At 35.7% G+C, this 20,199-nt stretch overlaps 1 protein-coding gene across 1 annotated transcript in view; it reads left to right on the forward strand.

Annotated features, from left to right (window-relative positions):
- DPH6 (diphthamine biosynthesis 6) overlaps positions 1-20,199 on the forward strand; it is a 173,236-nt gene that overhangs the window by 83,835 nt on the left and 69,202 nt on the right. The gene's annotated exons all lie outside the window — the stretch shown is intronic.

Raw genomic sequence — 20,199 nt, forward strand, 5'->3', positions numbered from 1 at the left:
TCTTTCTCATTGCCATTCTCTTATCCTGCTTCAGTTTGATTTCCATCAGAACCAATTTATTAAAATTTCTCTCGTTAAGGTCGGTAACAATCAAATCAGGTAGACACATTTTATTCTGTTTTTTACCCCTAATCTTTCCTTTCCTTGACCTCTTTGTCGTATTCAGCCCTATGACCTTTCCTTCTTTTTAAAATCTTCTTGACCTTGGCTTCTGTGATCTTCATCCCTCCTAGTTTCCCATCTGTCTCTCTGTCCTTAGTTTTCTTTCAAGATCTTTCTTTCTCTTGTCTACTTGATAAATGGTATGGTTCCTCACAGCTTCATTCTTCATCTTCTTTCAGCCTACACTTCTTGCTGTTTGATTGCATCTCTTCTCATGGCTTCACTTACCACTGATGTACACATTTATGCCACCCAATTATACTTCTTTTCTTTCCTTTTTTCTTTTATTTTAATTTTTTAAAAATATACATCCAAATTAGTTAGCATATACTGCAACAATGATTTCAGGAGTAGATTCCTTAATGCCCCTTACCCATTTAGCCCATCCCCCCCCACACCCCCTCCAGTAACCCTCTGTTTGTTCTCCATACTTATGAGTCTCTTCTGTTTTGTTCCCCTCCATGATTTTATATTATTTTTGTTTCCCTTCCCTTATCTTCATCTGTTTTGTCTCTTAAAGTCCTCATTTGAGTGAAGTCATATGATTTTTGTCTTTCTCTGACTCATTTCACTTAGCATAATACCCTCCAGTTCCATCCCCTTGGTTGCAAATGGCAAGATTTCATTCTTTTTGATTGCCGAGTAATACTCCATTGTATATATATGCACCACATCTTCTTTATCCATTCATCCATCGTTGGACGTTTGGGCTGTTTCCATATTTTGGCTATTGTTGATAGTTTTGCTATAAACGTGGGGGTGCACGTGTCCCTTCGAAACAGCACACCTGTATCCTGTGGATAAATGCCTAGTAGTGCAATTGCTGGGTTGTAGGGTAGTTCTGTTTTTAGTTTTTTGAGGAACCTCCATACTGTTTTCCAGAGTGCCTGCCCAGCTTGCATTCTCACAATTATACTTGTTTTCTGAGCTCCATACCCAACTGTCTACTGGACAGCTCTCACTGAATGACTAAACGCACATGCCCAAAATAGTACTCATCATATCCCTTCCCAAAATTTGTGGATTTCTTATGAAATCAAAACCATTGCTCTCCATCAAGTGACGAAGCCAAAAATTTGAGATCATTCTAGATTTCTTTCTCAGCCACATGCCAGTAAAATCCGTTGGTCTTATGTCACAAATCTGTCATTTCCTTGTTATCGTCATAACCACCCTAGTTCAGGCCTTCATCATATATTTTCTTAGATTTCTTAAGGGTTTCCTAAGTAGATGTTTTGCATCCAACTTTATGCTTTTCTGATAAGCGCTCCCACATAATGTTTTAAAAATATAAATCCAATTGTACAATAATGTTAATGTCCTTAACATTCCATGCTTATCAATTGGAAGAATTACAATTGTTTAAAATGTTCATACTACCCAAAGTGATCTACAGATTCAATGCAATCCTAGCAAAATTCTAATGGCATTTTTCACATATACAGAAAAACAATCCTATAATCTGTATAGAACCACAAAAAGCCTCAAATAGCCACAGCAGTCTTGAGAAACAGCTGAGCTGGAGGCATCACTTTTTCTGATTTTAAACTGTGTTATAAAAACAGATACATAGATCAATGAACAGAATAGAGAGCCTCAATATAAACCCATGCATATATGATCAGTTAATTTTGACAAAGGAGCCAAGAATAAACAATGAGGAAAAGATAGTGTCTTCTATAAATGGCGTTGGTAAAACTAGTTAGCCATATTCAAAAGAATGAAACTGGACCTCTGTCTCACACCATAAATAAAAATTAACTCAAAATGGGTTAACGACTTGATGGCAAGATCTGAAACTATAAAACTCTTAGGAGAAAATATAAAGATAAACTTTTTGACATTGTTCTTGTCTTAGCAATGATTTTTTGGATTTGACACAAAAAGCAAAGGCAACAAAAGCAAAAATACACAAATGGACTATATCAAACTAAAATGTTTCCACACAGCCTCAGAAACCAACAAATGAAAAGGCATCCTGTGAAATGGGAGAAAACTATTTGCAAACCACATTTATGGTTAAGGGATTAATATCCAAAATACATAAGGAATTCATAAAACTCAATAGCTAAAAAACAACCTGATTAAAAAATGGGTAGAGAACCTGAATAGACATTTTTTTTAAATAAGACATACAGATGTCCAACAGGTATGTGAAAAGGTGCTTAACATCACTAATTATCAGGGAAATGCAAATCAAAACCATAATAGGATATCACTTAGGATGCCTGTTATCAAAAAAGCAAGAGATAATGAATACCAATAAGGATTTGGAGAAAAGGGAACCCTTGTGCACTATAGGTGGGGATGTAAACTGATACAGCCACTATGGAAAACAGTAGGGAGGTGTCTCAAGAAATTAAAAATAGAAATACCACATGATACAGCAGTCTTGCTTCTGGGTATGTATCCAATGGAAATGAAATTATCTCAAAGAAATACCTCTATTGTCATGTTCATTGCAGTATTATTGGTAGTGGCCAAGGTATGGAAAAAGCCTATGTGTCCATTGACAGATGAATGAATAAAGAAAATATGGTATATATGTGTGTGTATACAAACACACATATATACATATACATATGTACAATGGAATATTATTCAGCCTTAAAAGAAAGAGGAAACCTTGCCATTTGCATCAATATTGATGAACTGGGAAGGCATTATACTAGCTGAAAGAAGCCAGACAGAGAAAGATAAATACTGCATGGCATCACTTATATGTGGGACTAAAAAAAAAAAAAAAAAAAAAAAAAGAGGTTGAACTCATAGAGTGCAAAGGTGGTTGCCCTTGGAGTAAGGTTGGAGAGGGTATAAACTTACAGATGTAAGATGAAGAAGGTCTGAAGATCTAATGTATAACTTGTGACTATTGTTGATAATACTGTATTGTATAATTGAAATTTGCTTTGAGAATAGGATTTAAATGTTCTCACCAAAAGAAAAAAAAAAGGAAATATGCGAATTGATGGATATGTTCATCAACTTGATAGTGAGAATTTTGAATTCTTTCACAATGTATGTATATATCAAATCACTGCATTGCGTGTTTTAAATTGCTAACAATTTTATTTGTCAATTATAACTCAATAAACCTGGAATAATTTTTAAATCATATAAAAAATAATAATCCTCATTTATATGAGTTGCATTTAAAAAATTATCTCAAACTAATCAAAGGAAGTTTTCTTAGGAGCTTAAAAAATGAGTGCAGAAAGCATCTTCTAAACAGATTAAATGCTTTCTATCAAACTGATTTGCTTAGAATTGAAAACTTATTGATTGTTGCTTTATTCTCCCAAAAAGGATTAATAGTTTAATCCTTTGTTTATTTATTTTGTTGTTGTTAAAGAGTTCCACAGAAGTCCTCAAAATATCATCTTATCTTTTTACCAAGAAGAATATTCTTGGGAAACTCAATTGAAAAAGGAACTATAGTTCTAGACTTCTGTTCAGCTTCATTTTTAGGTTGAATTTGGTATCGGATGAATAGCAAACTCTCAGTTTCCACATTAAGATGTAGTAATGGCTAATTTATTCAAAACTGGGATTGTTATACTATGGCAACTAAAATGGAGACTCAAGGGGCGCCTGGGTGGCGCAGTCGGTTAAGCGTCCGACTTCAGCCAGGTCATGATCTCGCGGTCCGTGAGTTCGAGCCCCACGTCAGGCTCTGGGCTGATGGCTCGGAGCCTGGAGCCCGTTTCCGATTCTGTGTCTCCCTCTCTCTCTGCCCCTCCCCTGTTCATGCTCTGTCTCTCTCTGTCCCAAAAATAAATAAAAACGTTGAAAAAAAATTAAAAAAAAAAAATGGAGACTCAAAAGTAAAATAATACACCAGCTTTAAATGGAAATAAATGACAAATGATTATGATTTTCTGCAATTTCTGTGTCATTTAATTTTCAGCCTTAACAATTTTTTTCCCTATTAAATTGAGAAAGCTCACAAAGGGAGACAATAATCCCACAAATTAGTGACCTAATACTCTGTCATGAGCTCACTGTTTAATGGAAGAACTCCACATGGTGATCATTTTCCATTTCAGAAATGTTTTATATTGATGATACTAAGAAAAACAAAAGCCTTTCTAACAAGTCAAACAAAACTTTTAGTCAGAATGTATGTCATTTGAAATCACTACCATTTGAAAATTCTCAGTGTCACTTTCAGAATTATTTCATATAAAATAGTATTCATTTCTGTGGTTATTTTTATTAACCTGGACTTGTTTAGTTCTACTCAAGTGAAGAATTGGAAGTTTAAGGAAAACTATCTAGTGCTTTCCTGGCCATATAAATTTCTTATTTAGTTATCCAGGCCCTAGAACATCATTGGCATTCACAAATGTTTCTTATTTAATAATGTCATGTTGCCAGAAGTCCAAATATCACCACTCAGAGCTGTAATGCAAGTGTGCTTCTTTAATGAATGGTTCATATTAAAAATGTTGGAATGTTTTTCAGATGAAAACCGCTTTAAATTCAGCAGATCATTTTTTTCTCAACAGGCAGGAACTCATTAACAGAATAATACTTGTAACTGGGGCATTTTTCAAAGGAAATAATATCCCCGATAAATGCAAGCTACATATCTTCTTATCTTTAGAATAAGTGGGTCTAGTTTTCATTTGTTAAAAAAAAAGGACAGCTTGTGTTCAATTTATCTTGTCATCTTTGTGAACCAACTTCTTAGTATGGAGACAAGTAAATATTTGGCTCTAATATTGGGTCTAACAAGTAAATCTAATTTGGGTCTGGATTTCTACCTTGAAACCCTCCTTATAAACTTAGAATTATCACTGTTACCATATGGCCAAATGCTTTCACCATCCCATTGTCTGTATTGGGTGCCTTTCGGCTGTGATATGGTAGAGCTTCACATACAAATGAGAAAAACAGATCAGGTATAAGTCCATTTATCTCCTTGTGTGTCTATGTTCCTGACACTTTAGGGTACTGATATTAAGAGTAGGCGTTAATAACACTTTAGGACTATGGGAAGGTCCATGTTTCTACTTCTTCCAGCGATTAGACTAGGACTAATGGCAGATTAGGCCCTTATTAGTTGGTTGTTTAATACAGAAGATTCAACCATACAATCAGATACCAAATGGAGATAGGCAATTAGAATTATGTCAGTTTGTTAGCAGATAAGGTATATATAAATTTCTTGTTAGAGTCAGATTTGTTTCTTTGAAGAAAAATATTTAGTGGATTTTTTACATAAATGCTTTATTAAGGAGGATATAGGAAGACAGTAATAGGAGCAGTTATCTGTGTTCTTATAGTCAAGAAGGGCAAAGAATCAATATTTCTGATTGTTCCATACTTGGGGTATAATTTTTTTTAAGTATTTCCTAAAGTCATTCCTCCCCTCCTTCTTTTGGTTCATTATCCTCTGTATAGACTTATGTCACATATTTTATTTAAAATTCCCATTCTCCTGCATCCCTCACAGCATTTTAGTTTCTTAAGGTTAGCAACTGTGCTATTTCAAATGTGCTTACCCTCTCCTAATATGGGATTGGTCACACACATACTTTTAATAATAATATAATAGATCTATTTTAATAATAGATATATTTTTAATAATATTTCCCCTAATTAAAAAAGTAATACACATGGTATAAAAATATTTGTGGGGTACTTGGGTAGCCCAGTCGATTAAGCATCTGACTTTAGCTTAAGTCATGATCTCAAGGCTTGTGAGTCAAGCCCCATGGCAGGCTCTCTGCTGTCAGCTCAGAGCCCACTTCAGATCCTCTGTCTCCTCTCTGTGTGGCCCTCCCCCAATACCACATACTTTCTGTCAAAAATTAAATAAACATAAAAAAGGTATTTGAGAAGGTATAAAGTTGTAAATAAAACAGAAAAATGAAATACTGTTTAGAAATAAGCATTATTGTAATTTGGTCTATTTCTGGTCTTCTTTCAATGCCTTATGGATATTTCAAAAAAAATCCATATATTTTAATACACAATCTGTGGAAATTTTTTTCACTGAATCTTATGTCATAAATATTTCCTCATGTTGGGCATCTTTTGGGATGAGCACTGGGTGTTGTATGGAAACCAATTTGACAATAAATTTCATATATTTAAAAATAATAATAATGTAAAAAAAATAAATATTTCCGCATGTTATATATCCTTTGAAAATATTTTGTTAATGACTGCTTTGTCTTCTCTCTTCTAAATGTACCATAGATATGCCTGGGTGGCTCAGTCGGTTAAGTATCTGACTCTTGATTTTGGCTTAGGTCATGATCTCACAGTCATGGGATCGAGCCCTGTGTTGGACTCCACCTTGGGCCATGGAGCCTGCTTAAGATATTCTCTCTCCCTGTTCACCTGCTTGTTCCCCACTTGTTCATAAATGCACGTGTGCATTCTCTCAAAAAAAAATTTAAAAAATTAATGTACCATCCTTCTATTATTTGAGATTTTAGGATTTTAAAATTTTTGTTCCAATTACATGAAGAATGTAAATAAGATGAAGATACTTATAAATAAACTTTTGTATACATTTATAGTTAGTTTTATTGACTACATTTCTGAAAGTAAAATATTAAATTGCTGGGTCTCACTATTGACAATAGCCAAAGTGTGGAAAGAGCCCAAAAGTCCATCAATTGATGAATGGATAAAGATGTGGTGTAAATATGCAATGGAATATTACTCCATGATCAAAAAGAATGAAATCTTGCCATTTGCAGCAATGTGGATGGAACTAGAGTGTATTATGCTAAGCGAAATTAGTTCAGTCAGAGAAAGACAAATATCATATGATTTCACTCATGTGGAATTTAAGAAAACAGATGAACATAGGGGAAGGGAAGCAAAAATAAGAAAGGGAGAGAGACAAATCATAAGAGACTCTTAAATACAGAGAACAAACTGAGGGTTAATGGAGGGAGGTGGGTAGAGGGATGGGCTAAATGGGTGATGGGCATTAAGGAGGGCACTTCTTGGGATGAACACTGGATGTCATATCTAAGTAATGAGCCACTAAGTTCTATTCCTGAAATCATTATTACAGTATATGTTAACTAACTTGGACTTAAATTTTTAAAAAATTGTTAAAGAAAAACAAAGAAATTACTGGGTCTAAGAAAATAAACATAATAAGGCTACATAATAAGATACATACCTCAAGGTTGGTTTTCAGAAAGGATGCACTAGCAACAGCTTCATCCATGGTGCACGAGCTTATGCAACTCTCCATATCCTAATCATCTTTAAGTATTAATCAAATTTTAATAAAATTACACACAGACATATATATATATATATATATATATATTTGTTTGACAAAAAGTAATTCTAGTTTGTATTTTCTTTGTTCTTCTGAAGGTTGAAATTAGTCATTGTATTTATTCTCTTAAAAATACCTAGTAATATCTTTTCTCATTTTTACTATTGGGTGTTAATCTGTTCCTTCTATCTTGAAAGACAAAGACATTAACTCTTTCTCATGTATGTTACAAAGTGGTCTTTTTGTTTTCATTTATTGACTTAGTTTTGTTTAGGATAATTGCTGAAGTTGTAATTTTATGTAATCATCTTCATTCAATTATAAATGTTTATTGAATATTCAGTATTGTCCTAGGTGCTTTTCTAGAGCTGAGGATATAGTGAAACAAGACCAAGTACCTGCCCTCATAAAACTAAAGACACATTTTAAAAAAATTAAATAAGAGAGAAAAATAAATAAATAAAAATTAAATAAGTAAACATATGATGTAATTTCAGGTAATGCTATGAAGAAAATAAATCCAGGGCAAGGAAGTAGTGACAGGGCTAGGGAGGGGTAGTGAGTGGAGTAGGAGGACTGTTTTAGAAAGAAGGCAGAGAAGGCCTGTCTGAGATATTTGAGCAAGACCCTAAAAAAGTAACCAAATAGATCATGTAAATTTCTACAGGAAGTGTTTCATAGGCATAGGGAAGGAGACCCTAAGATGCAAATGAGCTTAAATGTTTGAGGAACAAGAAGTCCAATGAGGATCATTGGAATAAGCTGACAGGATAGTAGTAGATGGTGAGGTCAGAGAAGCTGGGAGGGCCCAGGTCATTTAGAACCTTGTATATTATCCAAAAGGAGATTGTGTATTACTCTTAAGCTTTGTGGGAAGCCATTAGAGGATTTTCAAGCAGGGAGCTGCATGTTCTGGTTTATATTTTGAAAGATCACTGGTTGCTCTGTGGAGATAAACTGTAGTGAGGAAGTGTGGACTTCAGGAGGTGAGTTAGGAAACTATTGCAGTAGTCCAATTGAGAGTGATGGTGGTTAACACTAGTGGTAGTGGTGGAGGAGATGAGAAGTGATTGGCTTCTGGATATTTTTGGAAGATGGAGCTAATAGAACTATTGCTTGGTTGGATGTGGGTCATAAGGGAAAGAAAAATCATGGATGACTCTAAGATTTTTGGCCTGACCAAAAATATATGTGCAATGTCATTTCCTAAGATGAGCAGCCATATATGAAAGCACCTCTAGGTGCGATGAGTGTATGTGCCTGAATCAAGAGTTTTGTTTTGAATCTGTTCAGGTTTGAAATACTTAGTAAACACCCAGATGGGCATTAGAGCAGACATTTGCATCCTGGATCTTTAGAAAACATGCAACCAGATGAAATTGCCGGGGAATGAATATAGTTAGAGAAGGGAAGAGAGACAAGGACTGAACTCTGGGCACTTTAATTTTTGGAGATAATGAAGAGGGCAAGGAGCCAGTAAGGGAGAGAGAGGAATAGCCATTAAGGTAGGAAGAAGAATTCAAGTAAGGTAATGACCGAGAATTGCCCATTGAATTTGGCAAACCTACAGGATAAGAGAAGTTTTAGTATACTGATAGGAACTCAAGGTTGCCTGGAGGGGGTTTAAAAGAGAATGGATGATGAGGAAATGGAGAAAAATATATACGTTCTTTTGAAGTTTTACTTTAATAAGGATAATAATTATCCCTATTAAAAAATGATACCTGGAAGAGGACATGAGTTTTTTGGCAGCTATCACAGTATATTATATAATGATGAACATGAACCAGGAGTAAAAATTGATGGTACAAGAAAAAAACAAAAAGCCCTTAAGCCATGTAGATGTATTGGGATACCATGCAAAGGATCACTTAGGAGCAGTTAGGGCTTAGGAGCCCATTTTCATAGGAAGAGGCAGAAACTATAGGTACAGGTGCTGATAGGTTGATAGAGCTGATGATCCTTAGTCAGATCTTTCTGGATTTTATTTTCTTTCTTTTCTAAATGTTTAGAATGGTTCCCAAGAGCAGGAAAAAATCATGTATGTATTCAGGATGATGATGCTTAATTAAAATCAATACAGTTTGCTTCAAAAGGAAAGAGGGTGACTCAGTTAACTGTCTGACTCTTGATTTCGGCTCAGGTCATGATCTCATGGTTGTGAGATCAAGCCACATGTCAAGCTCTGCACTGAGCGTGGAGCCTGCTTAAGATTCTCTCCTTCCCTCTCCCTCTGCCCTTCCCATGCTCGTTCATGTGTGCACTCTCTCTCTCTCAAAAACTTAAAAAAAAGTAATGACAGAGCTAAAAGGGAGGTAGTGAGGGGGTAGGAGAACTATTTGCTGAAGATCAAACCATAATCCTCTGTCTTAAGAGTCCAGTGCAGATTTGTAATATATAATTGCAGAGAAGTCTAAGAAGCTCACTGATATTTCCTGACTGAAAAATACAAGGATTAGACATACACTAACAGGTATTCAGACATATTCTGAAGATGCTGTAATTAAAACAGTGTGGTGCTGACCCAGAAATAGATCAGTGGAACATGTACACAGAAGACCTAAACATGTATAGGAATGTAGCATATGATAAAGTTGACAGTGAAACTGGTGGGGAGAATTCTCTACATAAAAGATGATATTGAACAATTGGCTAACTACTTAGAATGATAGAAATTTCTATCTTTGGTATGTCTTCTACCTTGCTAATTCGTTTTTTGTTGAGGCCTGTCTACCAACCACACCTGTGCTCTTGCTTATCTACATAGTACCACATGCTAGTAATAATGAAGCTGTGTTTGTACCAGTTTGTGAGTATGTTTGCTTCTGCAGATGCCCTCTCTATTGTTATGATTGGCCTTGTTGGTCAGATAGCTGCATGGACTAGCTTCTCAGCAGTCTTACAGGTGTGTCTCACATTGACAAAGCATGGGAGAAAGGGTGATCTAAGCAACAAATGACCCCTGTGATGTCTACTTAGCTGATCTGGTCATAGCTAACTTTGTAAATATGTGTTAGCATTTTTTATCTACAAAACAAAGAAGATGATGACAGTCTACCTTGGAGCATTGTTGAGAGTAGTAACTAATACAAATGTTTAACGGTATTCTGCACTGCTGTTTCTCATACTCAGTGATGCCATTGCTGACTATTATTTCCTCAGTCGAACTAACACGTCCATCATTGATAGTGATAATGTTCTAGGCTGAGTAGTGTCCATTTGTGTTTGAGAGCTCCTGTGGCTCAGCAATGTACTCAGCTATTTAGGGTCCAATCTTTGTCTCTAACTTCTCTATCATTGACATTATTATTTTTTATTTTGATTTTCTCTGCCTTTGACAATCTTGATGACAGGAATGTAATTTGATTTGTATTCACTCTCAAAATTCTGTGAACTGTGTTCAATTTAACAATAGATATTCATTGTTTGATTAGTCATTTATTTTACTGAGGCTCTGACATTCATTTTTTGCAGAATTTGGCAATGGTTTTTGTGTCAAATATTTTGTTCTTGCTTTCATCAAACATGACTGCAACTTTCCCCACAGTAGTCGTAACTAACTAACTTCTTAATTGTAAAATACAGTGGTTCTGTTGAACTTTCTATAGCATGTGGCGCTATGTATATGTATATAAGCAAGAGCACAGGTGTGGTTGGCAGACAGGCCTCAGTGAAAAGGCTGCTTGTTCTACTGACCAGCTGTGTCAACTTGAATGAGATAATCTTATTTTTTCATATATAAAATCAGTTTAATAGTATTCTGGAATGCTATAAGGAATAGCTAAGATAAGATCTACACATTACCTAGCACCTAGGCACTTGGTAATATTGTTGCTTTATCTTTCTTTTTCATCAAAATTCTATTTATGCACACATTCATTACTCTATCCTTGCTGTGTCTCTTCTTATCATGACCACTCTTTTCCAGTGTCTTCACCAAAGTCTCTTTCTTCTCCTTCTCCTTACATTTAGCTCTACCCTCACTGTCTTACACTGAGGCACCTTCTTGCTCTTTGTCCTGCTCCTTGGGGTTCTTGTTTGCTCCTACGACTTCAGGTTCTTCTATATGCTGATAACACCCACATCTTTCTCTATACTCTTTTGAGCACTCTATACTCTTTTGAGGTATATTGAGTATTCAATATACCTAATAGTCTTTCTACTTTGGATACCTAACAAACAAACTTAAAAATATACATAAAGCTAAATAAGCTCAGTATTTTGTTTTAAGACATGTAGTTCCTTTCTTAGCTAGTGGTCACTTAAAGTGGAATCATTGGTCCCACCTTTTATATGTGCTTCTTGTCTCTGTGCTGATGGTTCCCAAGTTTTATTAATTTTGTCTCTAAGTTGTTTTTGGAATTTAGCTTCTTATCTCCATTCTTCAGTTCTTTCAGACTAAGCTCCTTCTCTCTCTACTCTCTTGTGTACCCTTGACACTGTCAACCAGTCTTATCTTTCTACTTGTAAATATGATTGTATCTTGTTAAAATCCTTAGCATGACCCAAGAGAAACAAAAACATGTATTCACACAAAGACATTTAGGAAAATTCATAGGAGCTTTATTCACAAGAATAAACTGGAAACAATGCAAATATCCATCAACAAAAGAATGGATAAACAAATGTGGTATGGCCTGTACAATGGATTAAAATGGAACACAAAGGAATGAGCTATAGATACACACAACATGGATCAATCTCAAAATCGTACTGAGTGAAAGAAGCCAGAAACAAAAGGATATGTATTGTATGACAAAATACAAAAGGATATGTATCATTCACGTATATGTATATGTGTGTGTATATATATATATATATGTCCATATATATGTGTATATACACACATATATATAGAAAACATTATAGAAAATGCAAACTAATGTGAAATGACCTAAAGCAGGTTAGTAGTTGCCTGAAGCCAGGAGTGAAGGGAGGGTTGGGCTGCAAAGAGACACAAGCTATCTTTTGGGTATAACCAAAATGATTTGTATCTTGATTGTGGTGGCAGTTTCACTGGTATATACACATTTGTTAAAACTCATTGAATTGTGCACTTTAAATGGATACAGTTTATTATATGTAAATTGCACCTCAATAGACATAATTAAAAAAAAATTCCTACGGTGAAGGGCTCTCCATTGCCTTCAGGATGCAGGCCACATTGCTCAACAGTTTGATCCCAGGCTACATTTTGCAGCCTTTTTTCCTTCCACTCCTTGATATGTGCTTTCAACAGCAGCTACTCAATACAGCTGACCATCCCTTCTTATATGTCATGCCCTTATTTTGTTGCTTATACAAACAGTTAAAGAACAATGACAGCATTATTGTTGGAGAGGGTTAAATGACTGGTTAAGTTTGATAATAGTACTTGGTGAGCAATATGGTATAGCTCTCCAGGATCGGTTTTGACAATGTACCAAGAAGTTATCAGTCTCTCTAGTATAGATTAATATAAACCAAATTCCTTTAAGACTAATGTCTAAGCCAGAATGTCAGTTCATTTATAATGTAGACCATTTGTGTTAAAAGGATGAGAATGCTTGTTTTGATGGATTAGCATAATCTTTCTGGGTTTGAAAGTAACAAGGCAACCTAAATTAGAGTCTAAAGTTTGCTTAGTGGGCACAGAATCAGATCATAGGAAGTTGGTTTGAATGTGGCCAGACTTCAGGGCCCCACATTCTGTGTTAATTATTTTCTGCAGCACATCCATTTTTTATTTCTATTATGGCACAAGGTGATTTATCTGGCTGTATCTTCATGCAGCCTGAGTTCATTTTTGATTCTAGTAGTCATTTTCTTTTTGTTTCTCTGTTGACACTTCCACTGCTATTATCTTGCTGCTATTGTTAATTTATTGACTTTTTCCCCAAATGATACAGGTCATGGGTCAAGGCATGAGCTTATTAGCTTTAAATTTTTTTACAGAGTAAATTGACTCTGTTAGATCTTTATCTTTTAAAGGTCTGTTTTGCCTTCTCCGAAGTTAGTAGTATGTTCTGAATGGTTAAGGATTCAACAGAAGTCTTACTTACCCTTGGATTATTCAGGACTCACTATGTTGAAAGTTTGTTGTATCTGGACTGTAGAGTTGAGTGTTAGGGTTATGTATTAGTCATGGCTTTCTAGAGAAACAGGGAACTAGAGATATATAAAGATGTATAGAAAGGGATTTATTATGAGAGATTATCATCTGATTATGGAGGATTATGGAGGATCTGCCGTTTGCAAACTGGAGATCCCAGAGCACTGGTGATATGTTTCCAGTCCAAACCCAAAGACCTCAGAACCAAGGCAGCCAATGATGTAAATTTCAGTGCAAGTTCTAAGTCTCGAAAACCAGGGGTGACCATATCTAAGGACGGGAGAAGATGGATGTCCCTGCTCAAGCAGAATAAATTTACCCTTCCTCTGCCTTTTAGTTCTATTCAGGCCCTCATTGGATTGGATGATGCCCACCTCTTTGGTTGGGGCTGTCTTCTTTACTCAGTTTTAACAATTCAAATTATAATCTCTTTCTGAAGTGTCCTCACAGAAATAACCTTTTATCAAGTTAACAAATAAACTTAACCATCACAGCTTTGTAGGCTTGTGTTGAGGACTGATAATGAGCAAGAAGTTAATGCCCAGGAATGAAGGGTTTTGTCTGTCAAGTTAGGCCTTCATTACATAGTAGTAACAGTAGTAGGTGGTGCTGGTGGTGGCCAGTAGTAGTAATGGAAGTAGTAACAGAAGTAGTTATAGAAGTAGTAGTAATAAGAAAGAAGATTATGATAATGACACAAAAGATTTACTGAGTGCTTACTGTTATTGATCTGGATTATTTTACTCAGTCTTCACAGTAACCCTAGGAAACAGGAACTATTATTATCCTCACTATGAATAAGGAAACTGAAACACAGAAATTATGTAACTTGATCAAAATCAACAAGCTAGTAGGTGGTAAGGTTGGATTTTTAATGGGTAGCAGTAATCATGATTGTTAAACAAGTCATTAGTTAGGCCTATATTTAGATTATGAACTCCCAGATGGAGAACTTGACTATCCTACCATCAGCTCTGCCTTGCACTCCAGTTGTTAACTTTCTTCAGATCAAGAGTAGGCAGGTACAAATAGTGCGTTCATAGCACTTGACCTCAACTCTTTATTCTGAGTTATTTTGTACATTTTTCAGCAGCACGACCAAACTGAGTCTTCAGCTTTATCCCTGTTTCCTGCAAGGGAAGAGCCTTTATACAATTGGACATGTTTTTATTTTTCCTCTGTAAGAATTTTAACCCTTGTATTGTTGTTATTATTTCTACAATAATTTGTAAATGTTAATTTTTACTTGCTTTTTTAAGTTAAAATTTTGTATACGGTATTTATTTGTCAAAATAAAGATTCTCACATAAAAAGACAGTCTCTTCAACAAATGGTGTTGGAAACTGGATATTCGCATGCAAAAAAATGAAAATGGACCACTTTTTTACACTGTGTACAAAAACAAACTCAAAATGAATGAAGGACCTATTGCCAGACCTGAAACCATAAAAATCCTACAAGAAAGCACAGGCAGTGATTTCTCTGACATTGGTCATAGCAGCATCTTTCTAGATATGTCCCCTGAGGCAAGGGAAACAAAAGCAGAAATAAACTATTGCAACTACATCAAAATAAAACACTTCTGGGGTGCCTGACTAGCTCAATCAGTAGAGTATGTGACTCTTGGTCTCAGGGTTGTGCGTTTGAGCCCCATGTTGGGTATAGATATGACTTAAAAATCAAATCTTAAAAAATAATAATAATAAATCAAAAGCTTCTGCATAGCAAAGCAGATCACCAATAAAACTAAAAGACAACCTACTGAATGGGAGAAGATATTTGCAAATGACATTATCTGATAAAGCGTTAGTATCCAAAGTGCACAAAGAACTTATAAAACTCAACACCAAAAAACAAAAACAAAAACAGTCAAATTAAAAAATGGGCAGAAGGGGCTCCTGGGTGGCTCAGTCAGTTAAGCCTCTGACTTTGGCTCGGGTCATGTTCTCATGGTCCGTGGGTTCAAGATCTACATTGTACTTTGTGCTAGCAGTGCAGAGCCTGCTTGGATTCTTTGTCTCCCTCTCTCTCTGCCCCTCCCCTGCTCATTCTCTCTCTCTCTCTCTCTCTCTCTCTCTCTCTCTCTCTCTCTCTCTCTCTAAAATAAACATTTAAAGATTCTATGCTCCTGGATAGGAAGAACAAGTATTGTTAAAATGTCGATACTACCCAAAGCAATCTACATATTCAATGCAGTCCCTATCAAAATAACACCAGCATTCTTCACAGAGCTAGAACAAATAATCCTAAAATTTGTGTGGAACCAGAAAAGACCCCGAATAGCCAAAGCAATCTTGAAAAAGAAAACCAAAGCAGAAGGCATCATAATCCTGGACTTCAAGCTATACTGCAAAGCTATAATCATCAAGACAGTATGGTACTGGCACAAAAACAGACACTCAGATCAATGGAACAGAATAGAGAACCCAGAAATGGACCCACAAACGTATGGCCAACTAGTCGTTGACAAAGCAGGAAAGCATATCCAATGGAATAAAGACAGTTTCTTCAGCAAGTGGTGCTGGGAAAACTGGACATCAACATGCAGAAGAATGAACCTGGACCACTCTCTTACACCATACTCAAAAATAAACTCAAAATGGATGAAAGACCTAAATGTAAAACAGGAAGCCATCAAAATCCTCAAGGAGAAAGCAGGCAAAAACCTCTTTGATCTTGGCCTCAGCAACTTCTTACTCAACACGTCTCTGGAGGCAAGGGAAACAAAAGCAAAAATGAACTACTGGGACCTCATCAAAATAAAAAGCTTCTGCACAGCAAAGGAAACAATCCACAGAACTAAAAGGCAACCAACAGAATGGGAGATGACATTTGCAAATGACATATCAGCACAAGGGTTAGTATCCAAAATCTATCAAGAACTTATCAAACTCAACAACCAAAAAATAAATAATCCAGTGAAGAAATGGGCAAAAGACATGAATAGACATGTCTCCCCAGAGAAGACATCCAGATGGCCAACTGACACATGAAAAAATACTGAACATCACTCATAATCAGGGAAATACAAATCACAACCACAATGAGATACCACCTTACACCTATCCGAATGGCTAACATTAACAACTCAGGCAACAACAGATGTTGGCGAGGATTCAGAGAAAGAGGATCTCTTTTACACTGCTGGTGGGAATGCAAGCTGGTGCAGCCACTCTGGAAAACAGTATGGAGGTTCCTCAAAAAAGTAAAAATAGAACTACCCCACAACCCAGCAACTGTACTACTAGGTATTTATGCAAGGGATACAGGTATGCTGTTTTGAAGGGACACATGCACCCCCATTTTATAGGAGCACTATCAACAATAGCCAAAGTATGGAAACAGCCCAAATGTCCGTCGAGGGATGAATGGATAAAGAAGATGTGGTATATATATATATATATATATATATATATATATATATATATATATACACACAATGGAGTATTATTCAGCAATCAAAAAGAATGGAATCTTGCCATTTGCAACTATGTGGATGGAACTAGAGGGTATTATGCTAAGCAAAATTAGTCAGAGAAAGACAAATACCATATGACTTCAGTCATGAGGACTTTAAGACACAGAACAGATGAACATAAGGGAAGGGAAGCAAAAATACTATAAAAACAGGGAGGGGGACAAAACATAAGAGACTCATAAATATGGAGAACAAACAGAGGGTGACTGGATGGGTTGTGGGAGGGGGGAGGGGCTAAATGGGTAAGGGGCATTAAGCTATCTACTCCTGAAATTGTTGCACTATATGCTCACTAATTGGTTGTAAATTTAAAAAATAAAAAAATTTAAAAATAAAAATAAACATTTAAAAAATGGGCAGAAGACATGAACAGATGTTTCTCCAGAGAAGATATCCATATGGGCAATGGCCAGACACACAAAAAGATGCTCAACATCACTACATCAAAACTATAATGAGATATCACCTCACACCTGTCAGAATGGCTAAAATCAAAAACTCAAGAAATAAATGTTGGTGAGGATTTGGAGGAAAAGGGCTCTTTTTCCTTTTGTATTTTTGGTGGGAATGCAACCTGGTGCAGGCACCATGGAAGACTGTATGGAGGTTCCTCAAAAAATTGAAAATTGAACTACTCTATGATCTAGTATTTTCACTATGGGGTATTTACCCAAAGAATATGAAAACATTAATTTGAAAGGATATATGCACCCCTATGTTTATTGCAGCATTATTTATAGTAGCCAAACTATGGAAGCAGCCCAAGTGTCCGTCGATTGATGAATGGATAAAGATGTGGGGTGTGTGTGTGTGTGTGTGTGTGTGTATACACACACACAATATACACACATACATATATATATATACATATATATGTATATATAAAATGAAATACTATATATATAATGAAATATTATTTGGCCATAAAGAATGAAATCTTGCCATTTGCAACAACATGGATGGAGCTAGAGAGAATAATGCTAAGGGACATAAGCTAGGTAGAGAAAGATGTAAATACCATATGATTTCACTCATATGTAGAATTTAAGAAACAAAACAAATGAACCAACAGGAAAAAAAAAAGACAAACCCCCAGATAGACTCAACTATAGAGAACAAACAGATGGTTACAGGGGGTGGAGTGAAATAGGTGAAGGGGATTAAAGTGTATACCTAATGAGCACTGAGTAATATATGAAACTGCTGAATCACTATAGCGCATAACTGAAACTAATGTAACAATGTTAACTACGCTGGAATTAAAATTTTTAAAAATTAATAAAAAATGATTCTCACATTAAAAAATGAGTGATTTAGGGGTGCCTGGTGGCTCAGTCATTTAAGCATCCGACTTCAGCTCAGGTCATGATCTCACGGGTCGTGATTTTGAGCCCCACATTGGGCTCTGTGCTGACAGCTCAGAGCCTAGAGCCTGCTTTGGATTCTGTGTCTCCCTCTCTCTCTCTGCCGCTCTGCTGCTCATGCTTGCTTTCTCTCTCTCTCTCTCTCTCTCTCTCTCTCTCTCTCTCTCAAGATAAATAAACATTAAAAAAATTTTTTTAAATGAGTGATCTATATTTAGGCCTAGTTTGGAAGAATAGTCCAAATTCAGTTTGGTATATGATCCTAGAGCTGATTAATTAGGTATTATCAAATAGAAAATAAAAGAGATGGAAAGAGAAGAGAATTCCAGAGAAAGTATGTAGACTAAGAATGATTAAATAATAATTATTTTAGGGTTATGGTGAACATTAGATGAGAATTATAGAATGATAGCACATTTTAAATGGATAGTCAATGCCAGTTTTTATTTTGACAATGGCGTGACTTAGTTAAAACAGAAAAGTACCAGTACTTCTTATCTTTGTTTCCTTGGTGTATAGAGAAATACACACATATACATATATAATTTTAGTCCTTTATATTTTCTTATGGCAAAACTTCATGTAAACCACTCTATGATATAGGAATAATATAACTGATTTTGATCTTTTGATGACACTGTTCACTACTCTGTGATCTATGACATATTTGCATTTATTTATTTATTTAGTTTAGGAGAGAGACAGAAAGAGAGAGGGAGGGGCGGAGAGAGAGAGAATCCCAAACAGGCTCTGCACTGCCAGTGCAGAGCCCAGTACAGAGCCCAGTGCAGGGCTCGATCTCACGAAACTGGAGATCATGACCTGAGTGGAGAGCTGGATGACAGACGTTTAACTGACTGAGCCACACGGGCACCTGCCATGTTTATATTTATTTAGGAACACTATGTCTTGACTTTTTCTAAAGAATACAATGACTTTTATGAAAAGAAAATGGCTAGGAAGTGAAGAGAAAGGTTATAAGCAAATGCTCTAACAATGTTGCTAAACTAGGAAAGTACAGGAAATAGCTTTTGTTCCTGTAAACCTTATGTAATAGAATCATATTTGGGGGATGTTTGGGCAGATATTTCTTTCTCATTTTGGAGGAGAAACTCTAAATTGTCTTTATTTCCAAAGACTTGAGAGATTCTTGTTGCGCATTTTATTTATTATGGCATCCTACTAGGACACACTGGTTATTTCAATATGCCTTGAAGTATTACATATGTTTTTATGTGAAACACTATTGCTTTTCTTTGTAGATTTCCAAGTATGGAAAGAGTATTAATAATGAAGTCATCTCTCTCAAGTAGTTTCTTCTGTACTCCATATACCAGGATGGATTTTCTTTTGTGCCTATTCAGAGAATTTCTATTTAGTTTGTTGTTAGTAATTACCCTCCAGTCACTTTCTTCATATCTGTTTTCTAGATAACAGATTCCTAGTGTATACCTGTATTATGTATTATTCTTCCGTAAGTGTACTATCTTACACTTCTCTACATTAAATCTCATCTTAAACCTGTCCTTCCAAATTCCCAAATTCTCCATATCCATCCATGTACATGTTTGATCTTCATTTCTTCCTTTTTTTTTTTTATTACCCATCCTTGCTTTGTATCATTTGCAAACTTGATCATATTTGACTTTACATTTCCTCCAACTCATTAATGTGCACACTGGATAGATTATTCCTCTTTCCTGTGAGATTCTGTTAGATGTAGTGCTGGGTATTCTCAGTTGTAACTCTGCTGATAGCAATCCATTGCTTTCTTCTCATCATAGAATTCTTTATCCACTGTGCTATACCATTATCCAAGTAATGGCTCTATTATCTCTGCTTCCTGGAG

The sequence above is a fragment of the Prionailurus viverrinus genome, chromosome B3, assembly GCF_022837055.1.
Source record: "Prionailurus viverrinus isolate Anna chromosome B3, UM_Priviv_1.0, whole genome shotgun sequence".
Lineage (NCBI taxonomy): Eukaryota > Metazoa > Chordata > Mammalia > Carnivora > Felidae > Prionailurus > Prionailurus viverrinus.